Raw genomic sequence first — 13994 nt, forward strand, 5'->3', positions numbered from 1 at the left:
AAGGGTCTGAAGGCTTCAAGAATTCCTCTGGGAGTAGGTATCAGTCCCCAGGGAAAATCAGATCAGCTCACTGCTCTTATTTCAAGTCACAAGTGCTGTCTCTTGTGTTCTGCTGATATTTCAGTGATTCTTGTCCATAGCACTTAACAGTGTTGTGCCACCTAGGGCAGGATGGCACATTCTGGTACTGTGGCCAAGAAGGACTCCTCTAAGCACACCCACTGCCATGCAGACTGTTTGGATGGTTGCACACGCCATTAAACCTACAAATAGGTTCTGCAGCAGCAGGATTCAGAGGTCTGTGTAAGGTGTTCAGGGTACTGAGTGATGCATGGAAGCTTCTGAGGGGAAATAAAAAAAAATATTTTATGATACAATAACCAGAAGGATTAAACTCTTATTTAGCCTATGGTTGAAGACTTGCATTTTTTAACTTCCTTCAGTGTATATGCAACAGTCCCACCAGAATTATTTGGCAAAAGATGGCAACCTCTGCAGCCATCCTAAAGGAGGGAGAATCCGCATGTCTTCAATTATTTGAAGAGAAAAAAGAAGCACAACTGGGTACCTCAAGTGAAAGATGTTTAGATCAAATGATAACCATTATATTGATTATACAGCTATATTACCTACCTATATAACTGTTAATGAATTAAATTAATTTCCTCAGTTTGAGGTTTTTTTTTGCCCATGATAATAATTGGTGAGAGATATTTTCTTGTCCTTAGCTCAACCCACAAACCTGTTATATTTTCTCTCCCCTGTCCAGCTGAGAAGGATAGTGACAGAGTGCCTTCGGTAGGCACCTGGTGTCACTTACTCTCACTCCTCTCTCCAGATGCATTTGCTCTTCCAGTTTTTTCCTCTGCTTCTTAAATATGTTATCCCAGAGGATGTACCACTGTTGTCGATATGTTGAGCCTTGGACAGTGGCAGAACTGTCCCGAAGCCAGCTGGAATTGATTTTACCAGACATGGGGGAAGTTTCTGGCAGCATCTCACAGAAACCATCCCTTTAACCTCCCCCACCACCAAAAAAAAAAAAAAAATCTATATTTAAGCCATGAGTCAAATGAAAACATTAGAAGGTATGATTGCAGCCTACGGTGCATTCTTTAAATATATATATTTTCTCATTTAATTGACAGTGGAAAATGTTGGTGAAGCATCATTTTAAAGAAAAACAACATAATATCCTGTCAAATTGAGCATGTTCACACAATGGAAGTTTAATTTTGATTTGGCAAGATAGCTGTGGTTGTCAGGAACTTGCCCTCTTGTTCAACTTATGCCTTAACATTTTCTGAACCTCCTACTAGAGTCAAAGTTAAATTTACAGTCTTGACATTTTCCACTGTCTTTAAATATCCCTATGACTAGTTATTCAAACATTTTCGTAGTAGCATTGTTCCCTTGTGTTTCTGAAGTTTTTAATGATCTTCAAGTTTGAAGTTCTGAAATAAAGCAAGGGATAATTTGAAGGGGGAAAAAAGTACAATTATGACATCCAAATAACTTCTCAACTTTAGTGGGCTAAAGTACTAAGATAAAATCTAAAATAGAGCATTATCATGTTCAGTCAGTGAGGAAAGGAAAGTTTATGCATGTGTGGATGTGCATATCAAATCATTAACCATATCTTCCATTTTGTCAGGCAAAGCACAGGGAAAGTCAGAGATGGTCATTCTCCTTAATTTACAAGAAGCAGATCAGTTCCATTAGTATGAAAGCCCACAGAGTTTGGCATGTCTTGGTGGCTAGAGCCACACAGAAGAAAGCTGATGCATAAACTATTCACTCCTCTTTTTACTTTAACTTTCTTCTCTCATCTATCTTCTAGGAAAAATTCCCTGGTTATGACTTTGAGTCGCCTTTTTGTGGTTGAACTCCTTCCTCTCATTTACTACAGCTCTAACAGCATCTGTCTTTGGTTAATCCTCCCTGTGATAAAACTAGATAAAGTTACTGTGATGTGAATGATGTCACTGGAGAAATTGCATCTGGAAATTGAGCTTTCTGCAGAGGTTTAAGCAATACTGTTAGAACAAGCAGCTCCATGTCCTTTGGAAGACCACATTATTGTCTACAGCTTTCCCACATGTGGATTATTACTTAGTATAAGTTGCATACAGTGTTTCCTCTCCAGGATATGCATATTACAAATGATTTTCCAAAGAATAGCTAACACAACAAGATGAAGGAGAAATATAAAGGCAAGATGAAAAACATGAGAGCAAGTTAATCTTCGGCACAATTTGACTCAAGATTATTAAGTCTACAAATTAAAAATATGATTTTTCTTTATGCCAGTTGAGCGTAAAAGACATGTTTCTTCTCTCTAATACTTATAAGGTGCTTAGTAAACCTTATGTACAGTTTTTAAGCACTGCTAAATGGAGATGCTCCAGCATTATGTTCTTGTTGCTATGCACTTGAAAATTTTAGCGATTGTGGTAGTAACTTGTGATGTATATGATGTTACCATAGTGATGACTTTCTTAATGAACAGAGTATGAAATTGGCTCATAACACATACATACTTTTAGCCTGCAGGTTGCAGGGGCTTTGTATGAACCGGTATTCACACTTACTGGCATGTATGATTAGTGTATTACATGAGGCTGACAGTGAATGCTCAAAGGTTCTTATTGTGGCAGCAGATGCTGATCTGCAGAGAATTAAATATCTTTTCCTGAACCAGAGCCTTCCGCTTCCATATAAAAGATGTAGGAACAGTTGGGCACAGCCAACTCATGTTACATGCAGAGAGGCTACATGCAGACTCCTTCAGGCCTGAAAGCAATATTGCTTTGTTTGCATGGCACCACACTGAAGATAATAAATCCCCTCTCTCAGTACAGTCACAGCACAGCCACTCAGCATCTTATGTACTACAGAAAAGAATTGCCCAAGGCAGGTCTGTGTCTTTAGCCCATTCACTGAGAGGGAATAATACATACAGGAAGAGCCAACTTGCTTAACAGCTATCTAATGGGCCTGAAGACCTCCACAGTCGTCCTAGAACTTCAATAGAAATCAAAACTCTCCAGCTGAGCACCACTGTGTAGGCACAATTCTCCTGTGTACTTTCTATTCAAGCTCATAGTCCCTGCTCCTGCATGCTCTGAGGACAGCCTCAGAGCTAGAGAGACTGTTGGTGCACTTAGTGCACAAGGAAAATATTATCAATGTAGATTTGGCTGGGGTAGAGTCATTTTTCTTCAGAAAAGATTTTTTGAAAGTTATCAAGTTCTGGTGAGGAGGGGTGGTGCTATCCCTAAAGTAAGAGTCTACCCTGCCCTGCCGTATTTTGGTCTAGAGAACAAAGATGATTATATTCTTATTTCTGCAACTGAGTGTCTCCCACTCAGCTTTTTGGTCCCCAGATTTCAATAAGGCAGTAGGCAATAGGTCCCACATATGTAAAAGTGAAAATTATAGTGGAGAATTATTTCAAGTAATTTGTCAAGGCATCACAAAGGCAGGGTTTAAACAGAGATTATAAAGCTACTTACTCCTCTGCACAAACACTGAGAGAAAGTGATAGCATTCCTGTGTAAAGAGTGATAAAGAAGTAATAATTTTTCATACAACTGAAAAAAATAAAGTGTGTTAAGTAATCTTACACAAGGAAACTAGTTTTTTTTTTTTAACAGACCAGATACAGAACACTTGATTCATTTTCACTATCATTTGAAAAAGCTGTTGGACAGGCAAGTAAAAGATGACATATGAGGATCTAAGCACACTATTCTCACTTTACAACAACATCACTACTTGCAAGACAACTAAAAGTAATTAGTATTTATCACTTGTAGACTTCAAAGTGCTTTTCTATACACATGATTTGATGGGTTTCTTGAAGGTGTCAGAAATTGATTTTTTTCTGGATCCTCAAACACAGATTCATGCATTAGGCTATTGACAGAGTGGCAAAATAATCCTATGGATGTGCCCTGTGCAAAACACAAGGGAAAGCATTTTCATGCCATACATCTTCTCTTCACTCAACCACACAATACTTCTTCTCTTAGTTATTTCTTCTTTGCTCCAATTCCATCTATTTTGCCCAGAAATCCAGAAATCTGTCTTATTTTTTTTTTCTAAGACCAGCTTTGAAAGTTTTTTCCTGCAAGTCACACGTGACATGTTTATCCAGAACATTGTTACATTGTTTTATACCGTACATGAAATTGCAGTCACAGTATGCATGTAGGAAAGCCCCTTCAAAAGCTTTATTAATATCGGATAAATGGATTTTTTCTCAGTTTTGAAAAGGTGAAGTAGAATTTTAAGAACACAATAAGATTTCAATAATGTTCATAAAGATGAATGCATCAAGAATTTCTGTCCTTTTTTTAATATCAAAATACTTGGCATCCTCAAGAATTTAAATTACTTATCAGCTCTGAAAGTGGTTAACTCTGTAAAGTATATAGACAAAATTACCTAGTCCTGTAGCATAGTATCTGAACATATTAACATTATAATTTCTATCATTCAACACACCCACTTCCTCCCAGAATTGTTTCCTTTCCTTTGTAATCCCACTAAGATCTGATTTGGCCACCCTCTTTGGTGACACTGACAGTAGAACAACTCCTTTAGATGCTTATGGGCTTCACTGTTCTGGGCAGTAATAAATTCCCAAGGATTTGCAAGAGATAGATAAAGATGAATAGCTAAACCTGCTCTGGTCAATCCACATGGCACCCCTGAAAATTTCCCCAGCATTACTCAGAGAAGGGACCTAAGTTACTAGAGTAATAATTTTTCATCAAATTAATTTGTGAGGAGGGGGTGGTAGTATTTTATTGCAATTTTGGTAGAAGTTAGATTCTATTGAAAGAAATTTTGATTTTAATATCTAATAATCCATACACTATAACTTTTGGTGATAGCATCTTTACCAGTGATGTAAGACTTTCCATTCCTTCAGCTTAATGCCCATATTCTGTTCCTCATAATTTTACCAGACTTGGACAAAAAGGACTAAGATTCTTGTCTTAAATTTATGTATGTATTGCACACAAATGCTGAGAAATCTGATGGCTGTAGTTGTAAGGATACTTGCCCATTATCTTTGAAAGGTCACAAGGATTTGGTGGACAAAGGTACTCCTGAGCAAAGGCAGAAAGCAAATGCCACACCCTCTTAGGAGGGTAAGGAGAAATTAGGATCAAAGAAACTACAGACTGCTCAGCTTCATATTCATGTCTGGAAAGGTGACAGAGCAAATTTTACTGAAATGCTTTTCTAAGCATATTAAGCAGAGCAAAAAGAATAGGAATAGTCAGACTGGATTTTGAAAGCAAGAATTATGCCTGAGCAATGCAATAACCTTCTATGATGTGACTGGCAAGATGAATGTAAGACCAGTTGTTCCTGTTTATCTTGGTTTAAGAAAAGCTTTCCACTCTTCCGTCCATGACATTTTCCTAGATGATCTGATAAGCATGCAGTCTATAAGGACAGTGAGATGGATTAGAAAAGTGTCTGAACAACTGGGCTCAAGAGGTTGGGATCAGTGGCACAGCTGGATGCAAGTCTTTAACAGTATATGCCAGGGGATGATACTGGGAGAAATGCTCTTGAACATCTTCATGAATGATGGGCGATCAGTCAGAACATACCCTCAAATAAGTTCACTGATGACATAAACTGGGGAAAGTAGTTGCTGCATGAGATGGAAGAGCTGCCATCCAGATCATCCTCGACACAGACTGGAGAAATGGAACCAAAGAAACTTAATGAAGTTCAACCTAGGGAAATCCCACCTCCTCGCTCTGTGGAGTCATAGCACCAAGTTAAGTACAGACTGGGAGCTTACTGCAGGCAGCTTGGAGAAGAGGACTAGGATGTCCTGTTTGCATCACAGTGGCCATAACAGCATTGAGCATTTGCAGTAAAGGATGCCCTAGATGACCCTTCTTTGAGCAGGGATGTGGTGTAGGTGGCTTCCATGGCTGTGAGGATTGAAATGTTGTTTTGTCCAGGAGAGCAGATGCAGAGGACTTCCCAATACACAAAGGTGAAGATGAGTGTCCACAGGGCAGTTGAAAATAGGCAAAACAACTGAAACTTGAGACACTCTCTATTCTTAGTGTAGTCTGCAATACTGCCTATTGACGTGAATGCAGAGTGCTTATACAAGTCTGGATCTTGCTCTCTATCTTTCTCAGGGGAATATTTGCTTTCCATTCTGCTTTTCGTTCCTGCAGTCACAAAATTGATGCACCTGATAAATTTACCATCTGCACAGTAAAATCACTCAGATTTCTTTGATGGGAACTGTGTAGCCTTGTACACATTAGAGATGTCTCAGATTTCCAACTGTCCTTTCACTGTGATGGAGTTTAATATAACTTCCCAAAATAGCCTACTTACTAAATTTCTAACTTCCTGCAAATGCGTTTCCTTTAATTCTTATAACCTTGTCCTCCTGTACTGCGAAAAACAAACACTTCTTGAATTATTTTAAGCTGAAAACATATTGGCCTCTAATGCTCTAATCAAATTAAACAGAAGATCAAGTTAAGCAGTGATCAAATCAGCTGGTCCTGTTATTTGTGAAGCCAGATTAAATTCAGAATATCTACCCTGGCAGGTATTCTCTAGCCATGCACGAGTACTGCTGTTAAAAGCACTGAAAATTGCATTTATTGCTGCCTTTTTTCATTATTTTATTGTGAAGAGTCATATAGGATATAAAATAGTTATTATCTCTACAGCTGTCAGAATCAGGTGATTACTGGAAAACCTCATCTTTCTTAAAAAAAGGTAAACAAGTAATCTGTCAACATTTTTGTTTCCAAAACCTCCCAGACAGTGTGGACATCTGCAAAATATGGATCTAGTCCGTGAGAGGAAGAAAAACAAAAAGGAAGAAAAGCCAAAATGTAATATTTTTAAGCTTTGTGTTTTGAGAAAATTGACTTCATTATCTTGGAAGGTTTATTTTCTTACATAGCAAAGAAACCAGCAAAAAAAAAAAAAAAAAAAAAAGTAGAAATGAGCTATTGAGAAACCAATTAGGCCAGTTGTCTATGGATCTTTTCTTTTTACAGATCAAGATTGATTGCACTCAGATTGAATTGCAGGAGGCAAACTGAACAACGCTGCACTGTGTTCCTTGTGCTTCCTGGCATTCTAGCATTACCTTTATGGACAAGTAAATTAAGCAGTGATTTTTCTCTTTGACATATGATTTCTTATGCCTCTCTGGTCTTCCATGTATACCAGTACACATGCTCTTCATTAAAATTGTTTGTCCTTATGGTACAGACAAAATAAAAAATCCCAAAGGATTATATTTAATTTTCAAGTGTTTTCATGTATTGCTAATTTTTAAATTTCATGTCATAAGAAATCTCCTTATTGGATGGAGATATTTTTGGTTTGTTGTTCAATGGGGATACATTTGGTCTATGCATCAATGCAAAATTATAAAAATACAAAATATTATAATAATACTGTGATATTAGAACAATAGTAGGGTAATACATATTACTGAGATACTATAAATTCTTTTAAATTAACTGTTTCCTAATTTTTTGGCAGAATACGTGCATTTGTCGTGTTCAAAAAAAATCACCTGGGTCACATGAGAATCTGTACGTGTCAATAACCAAACTCAGGTAACTTCCCTTTCCACAGATTTGCTCTTTCTTTTCAAATGTCCAGTATCTCAGGGGCATTATTGTAGATTTTCACATGCTGGTAAAACTAAACCTTTTAGATATATTCCTGTAGCTGTTTGGAAAGCTGCAGGAAATATCTGTCTCAAGAACTCAGAAAGCTGTCCTTTACAAAAAGGGAAAAGAAGTGGTCTTGTTTCTAGCTTTAGAGCCTTTAGGCATTCCCTGTGTGTAGTCACTCTGTGCTATGAATTTGTTCCTGTATTAGCCTCTCATTCTATAAACATATTTTGTCTCAAAAGAGGAAAAATAGATTTTTTTTTGTATAAATCCAGAAGCTCTGCTGTCAAAGGACACTTAGCCTTCACTTTGAAATTGGCCTGTGAAAAAAATTTATTCTACAAGCACCTAAAGCCAGGTGGCCTGAAGGAAGCTTAATTTTTCAATAGTAGCAAAGTGGCAAATTGAGAAGATTACTGCAAATCATCATTGTAATCTGGTTGCAAATGCTATGATCTTTCACAATAAACAATCACAATTTGGAAACAAAATCAAAAAATTGTTATGGAAAAGGACTATAAGGGATTTAGTGAAATCTATTTTTATTTACAGTAAAGTAAATTAACATATTGAGATAAAGAAATAAATATAATTACTGAAATGGGAGGCATAGAGAATGGCTCATGTGAGAATACTCTTTTTTAATTACAGCTGCATTGAATTGACACAAGGAAGCAGGATACAGGTGGGATTAAACTCCTAATTGTAGTGAGTGCAGTAGTACACTTTGCATTAGATGTGGGCAATCTATCACTACTCCCCCCGAGGCATTTCCCTCACTTTAGGCATCTCTTTTTTCATCTGGAACACTCTAGTACATCTAGGACATCTGCAAATGTGACTCAGGATCTAGAAAAGCCTTGTACCTTGATGGAATGACCTCTGAGGGCCAGGGAGATATTGGATAGCATTTCAAATGACACTACCTGTCTTTGGATAGGTAGCAGACAAAAAAATTCCTTTAAATAGTATCACTGTCTGAAGTCCATTGAACATTTTGAGCAGACTTCCTTCAGTTATGATGGGAAAAGCAGATCTCCATAGAACTCATAAGAGAAAAGTATAACTGCATAAAAATTTAGAGCTGACTATTGCTTATTGACAGATACAATATTGGTAGGATTCATTTCTAAGAGAATTATCCAGATTGCAGAGGGGGTCCTTGCAAACTTTCCAATGGAAATTAGTTCTCATCTTCAGCTCTTTGATTATGGGAAACCTTGAGTGAATCAGTAAGGACTTTTTGAACTTGATCATAAACAGGAATTAAATAGTATGTATGTTTTAGATGTGTGATTTTCTACAGTTATTTCATTCAAAAAACAAATAATGTTTTAACAATGAACTGAGTTTTTTATCACATTGTTGTCCCAAGCAACGAAAGAAGACATTAATGAGAATACCTATTTCTTGTTTTGAAACAGTGGTGTTAAGATTTTCTTTTCATGGGCCCATATATAGATACATATGTATAGGTCTATATATAGGTCTATATACACATGACAGTGCTGTATGTACACATGGTAAAGAACTTGGATTTGGCCACAGTTTTGCATTTTTATAGATTTCTTTTTTTTTTTTTTTTTTTTGTTACAGTGTATTGTCAGCAAAATATTATTGTCCATTTCATATTAAAACATTTAATGTTTCACTGAGTAATATTTTCACTGATTTTAGGTTTAGGTAATACCTTTCTGACATTGTGTTTTCTGATAGCAGTAGTGTGGTTGTGCAGAAAAAGTGATGGGTCTCATATATTTAAATTGACTGCTTGGAAAGTTTGGGAATTATTTTGACTTTGGCACTTATTCCAAATCCAGGTATGGTAGTACCACTTAGATTTAGCTAATTAATCTTCATATCTTTCATTAGTCACAATTTATTTTGAATCTAAACAGTCATTCAGCCTTTTCCTTAGTTTAGTGGACCAGAGTACTGCCTTTTAGGCCTGAGGAGCAGATGCTGAGCATCAGTACTGAGCATCAGTACTGAGCAGTACTGAGCATCAGTAGTGTGTAGCAGTGTAACAAGCTCCAGGCTCTGATGTCAGTGACACTAGAGCTGTTCTTGAAAGAACATCAGGTGAGGAGGTGGCCTGTCTGCTATGGGCATGGCTTTGAAATATACTTATTATGGGAAATCACCCAAGGAGGGGGGGACTAAGAAAAAGAGAGTCTTAATCCCATTGATAAAGTGTCATCAAATCCCATTCTTTCAAGGATTTAAAGAGATAATCCCAGATAGCCCTGTTGAAGAGTTTTTCTCCACCTATTGATAACGCTACCAGAAACTCTTTCCAGTGCTGTGACACTGTAGTTGTGCATCGGCTTATCTGCTTGCCTGCTCAAATTTATGGAAAGCTGTTTGTAAAAAGCACAACACTCCCTCACCCACTGAATATATAACAGATGCAAAAATACACTTGAGGTTATATATACTAGAAGACTAAACTGTTCAATTTGACACATTTAGCTTGTTGGCAATGTGCTTTGTTTAAATTAGAAAATAACACTTTGCTAAAAATGATGAAGTAGAATGCGGCATTGAAAGAAAGTATTAATCATAATTAGTGTAGTGATTTGCTCTTTATTAACACTGTTGCATCAGTAGCCTCAGGCCCAAATCCAGATTGCTACCCCATTAGGGTAGACCAATGCATATTAAATTACCAGTGAATTTAAATGCACAACATTTGCTATACACCAGCACCTAATAGAACTGTTCCCTTCTCCAGAGAAGCTGACTCTGTTTTTTTATGTTTAGATGGTAAGGACCCTGGGGAATAACTGGGTTTTACTGTGTTTGTACAGCAGAGGAAACCCCACCACCCATTATCAAGTCCAGAGAACTCTTGGTGCTTCCATTCCTGAGGTTTTGGTTTCACTGGTGGGAGAAGACTGCCTGTGCTTGGTCTTCTGGGACACCAACAAAGCCACGTGTTTGTGTGTTTTCAAGGGGCCAATGCCATTGGGGATGGTAGGAACATTTTGTACAGAGTGTGAAAGAAGAGCCAGTCTTGATGTACTCACAAGAGCAAACTGCAATAGAAAATGGTAAATAATATGTTTTGCTGTGTATTTGGCACTTTTTCCAGCATTTCACATTAATTATTTTGAAACATTGGCTACTCCTGCTGCACATTGCAGGGTATCCACAGCTAATTATCAGAACATTGTTTTTGTATGCCCTTTTAGTGGTTATAAATTAGTGCAAATCCTGCTGATTCATTAATTTTGCTCCTCAGAGGGTCTCAGAGTCACACCTGAGGTTTATTAACTAATGTCTCTTCACTTCATTTACTATATTTAAGTAGTTTTCAAAGGTTTTTGCAAAAGACTTAGCCTAACTCTGCTAATGCAGCTATATGGGTCACCTCCACAGCTGCAGTGGAAAGTTAGTACTGCTTGGGAGGAATGGATGGAAACACCTGGGTGGTGTGTCCTGAAAGTGATGCTGGTTGTGGGAAGACCCAACAAAATCCTCCAACCAACCAAAAAAACCCCAGCCAACCTAACCAAAACCAACCTCAGAGGTTTATATTTGAAAAACAAGATTAAAAAAAAAATAAAATTGTGTGAATCTATATCCAAGGCCCTATATGAAGCTAGGTAGGAAATTCCAAGAGAGTATGCCTGTGAGATTTCTATGCTCTCATTCTGCTTGAGAGACAAATAATATCAGCAGATTTTTATTCTCTCACAGGAAAATGAGGTGTTTCCATCTCAGCGTGAATCGAAAAACCTGCGGGTTAGACAAATACTGCAATTCTGAGAAAAAATAAAATGAAACTTTTATTACCCCAAAACCTCTGGGAAAAAAACAAAAGCAATCTTTTTTCTCTAAAATGTTGCTTAAGTGGGAAGTGTAGGAGAGTTTCTCTAATGTCTCAGAAAAAGTAGTATTTATCTCCTTTAAATGAAAACACGAATCATATTCCTTGTTCTGTAGCTTAGTGATCAGAGTTCTACCCAGGGATTTTGTTCTTCTTCCTCGAAAAACAAACAAACTGAAAATTCAAGGGAAAGATACCTAATGTCTGTCTCTTTTTTTCCTGGTTTATATTAAGGTTTTAACTTTTTGAATGAAAATGTGTATATGGCTTCACTTTTCTCTTTCTTGGTTTTTGTAAACATTTGACAGGTGAAGTCTTTCATAAAAAAACATTATTCTGATTGAAGTGCAAAGGGCAAAATTGTAAGACACTAAATACTTCACTGCTGCAGAGCCATCTTTCCCAGATATGTCTGGAACACAGAGAGAGACCAGGTAATGGGTCTATAGGGCAATGTATCCAAATGTCTGTGAAAGCCTTGTCCATAAGACAACAGTGTTTTAAGTTTGTTGAAGTTCAGAATTTCTTTTCCGTGAGTCTTCACGTATTTAGAATAATATGTAATGACAAAGAACAAAACTCGTCAAGTTATTGATTGGGAGGGTGGGAGTTAAGGACATGGGGTTGAATCACTGTCAGTATCAGAATGTCATCTCATAAAGAAGTCTGTGCTAGTTTGGGGATAATGTGGTTCATGTTAGATAATGAAACGTGATTTCAAATAGAGATGATTTCAAAATGATACCTGAAAAGATCTACACATTTTGTTCCAGAATTGCCCAAATGTTCTATTGCCTCAGCTGTCTTTTCAGACCTAATTTTGTCAAAGTTGATATTCCACTTTAGAAACATTGATGTTGATGAAATGGCATTTTTTGAATGACAAATGCTTGGAAATCTTTAAATTGGTTTTACTGGGACTGTATTTTATTTAACTACTGATCTTTGATCCCTGAGGTCCTGAGGATCAAGAGAAATTAGAAGAAACTTTCCCAATAACTTGCACTAAGTACTTATGATCTCTAGGACTTGCTACTGCACCCTTCATTTTCCATGCACAGCTGTCCTGGTGAAGTCTTCTTCAGCCCTGTAACTCATATATCATTTGTAGAGTGGAGAAAGAGACTTTGCATCACAAGAGTGAATTTCTGGCATCCAGAGATGTGTATCAGCTTTATACTTGTAGGGACTCTTACAGCTAGTTGGTATGTGGTGAATCTGAAAAGCCTTCTGATTTTGAAAGCAGTCTGATATCACTCTTTGGCAACACTTTGGAAGGTTAATCCTTCAGAAATTGTATCATCTCAGTTTCTGATGAGATTAAATGAATTTTTAAGGTAGTGCATTTTGATGAATTTTTCTATTCAAAAAAGTAGTAGAATTTTGTCTAAAGAAGAGATGTTCAATTTAAAAAGTCACTATGCCCTGCACAGTGGCTGACTTGCAAAATTCAGCGTACTGGGTCCATTGCTCCAGACTGCACAGGTTTCTGGGGTTTTTGATTTGCCATTTTGTTGTTTACTGAGCTGTCTTTGTCTTGACTCATGAGTTTGTTCACTTCTGTTTTTCCTGTTCTCCTCCTCAGTACTGGTTCAGAGTGGAGTGAACATAGGAAGGGCTGTGGGGTGCTGAGCTGCTAGCTGGAGTCAGTGCACAACAACTAAAGATTTCTTTTCATTTTTAAGTGCCAAAAGTTTCATTTATGCATATCAATGCTGCAAATTTAGCAACAAATTAATAAAATATTTTTAAATTTCCTTTTCTACTTAAAAAAAAAAAAAAAACAATAAAGCAGTTAAGCATCTCTGGGAATTTGGTGAAGAGTAAGAAAATGCTTTGTTTCAGAGGCCAGCCTTTGCTGTTATAATGCTGCATGCCAGGGAGGGACCATGGTGGTCTCTGTTGGGGTTGAGTTTATGTGGGCAAGCATACTGCAGGAGCAAAGGGATGGGGACCCATCTGAGGGTGGTATAGTTTGTGTTGGTGTGGCTGAATTGTGTCTGAGATTAGTGGGATGCCAGCCAGGTGCTGGGGAGGAAGGCTGCCAGCTGTTAACTTGCAGGGCATTCCAGCAGAGCTCTCTGATATAGCTGCAACCTCACGAACTGCTTGTCCTGTGGGAAAATCTGCTCACTGTTCACTGTAATATGAGTGAAAGCACTCAGAGCTCAATCTTCTTCTTCTTCAAAACAAATTGCACTTGTTCTTAAAAGCAAATTGTATCTATCTGAAAAACTGTAACCACAGATCAGCATAATTCTATGGAAAATTAGCCATGAAGTTAAATTAACGAATGTGTGCTGCTAAATGTCGTATTGCATATTGTGTCACATCTTATAACATGTACGTTGGTTCTTTCTATGAACAGACCCTGCTCATAAAACAAAAAATACCTTTATAAATTTGAGTATTGCTGATAAAAAGTAGATGCTCATAATGAAACTGAGTCAGAAAAAAGAATAAAT

The sequence above is a fragment of the Vidua chalybeata genome, chromosome 2 (genome assembly GCF_026979565.1).
Source record: "Vidua chalybeata isolate OUT-0048 chromosome 2, bVidCha1 merged haplotype, whole genome shotgun sequence".
In the NCBI taxonomy this organism is placed as follows: Eukaryota; Metazoa; Chordata; class Aves; order Passeriformes; family Viduidae; genus Vidua; species Vidua chalybeata.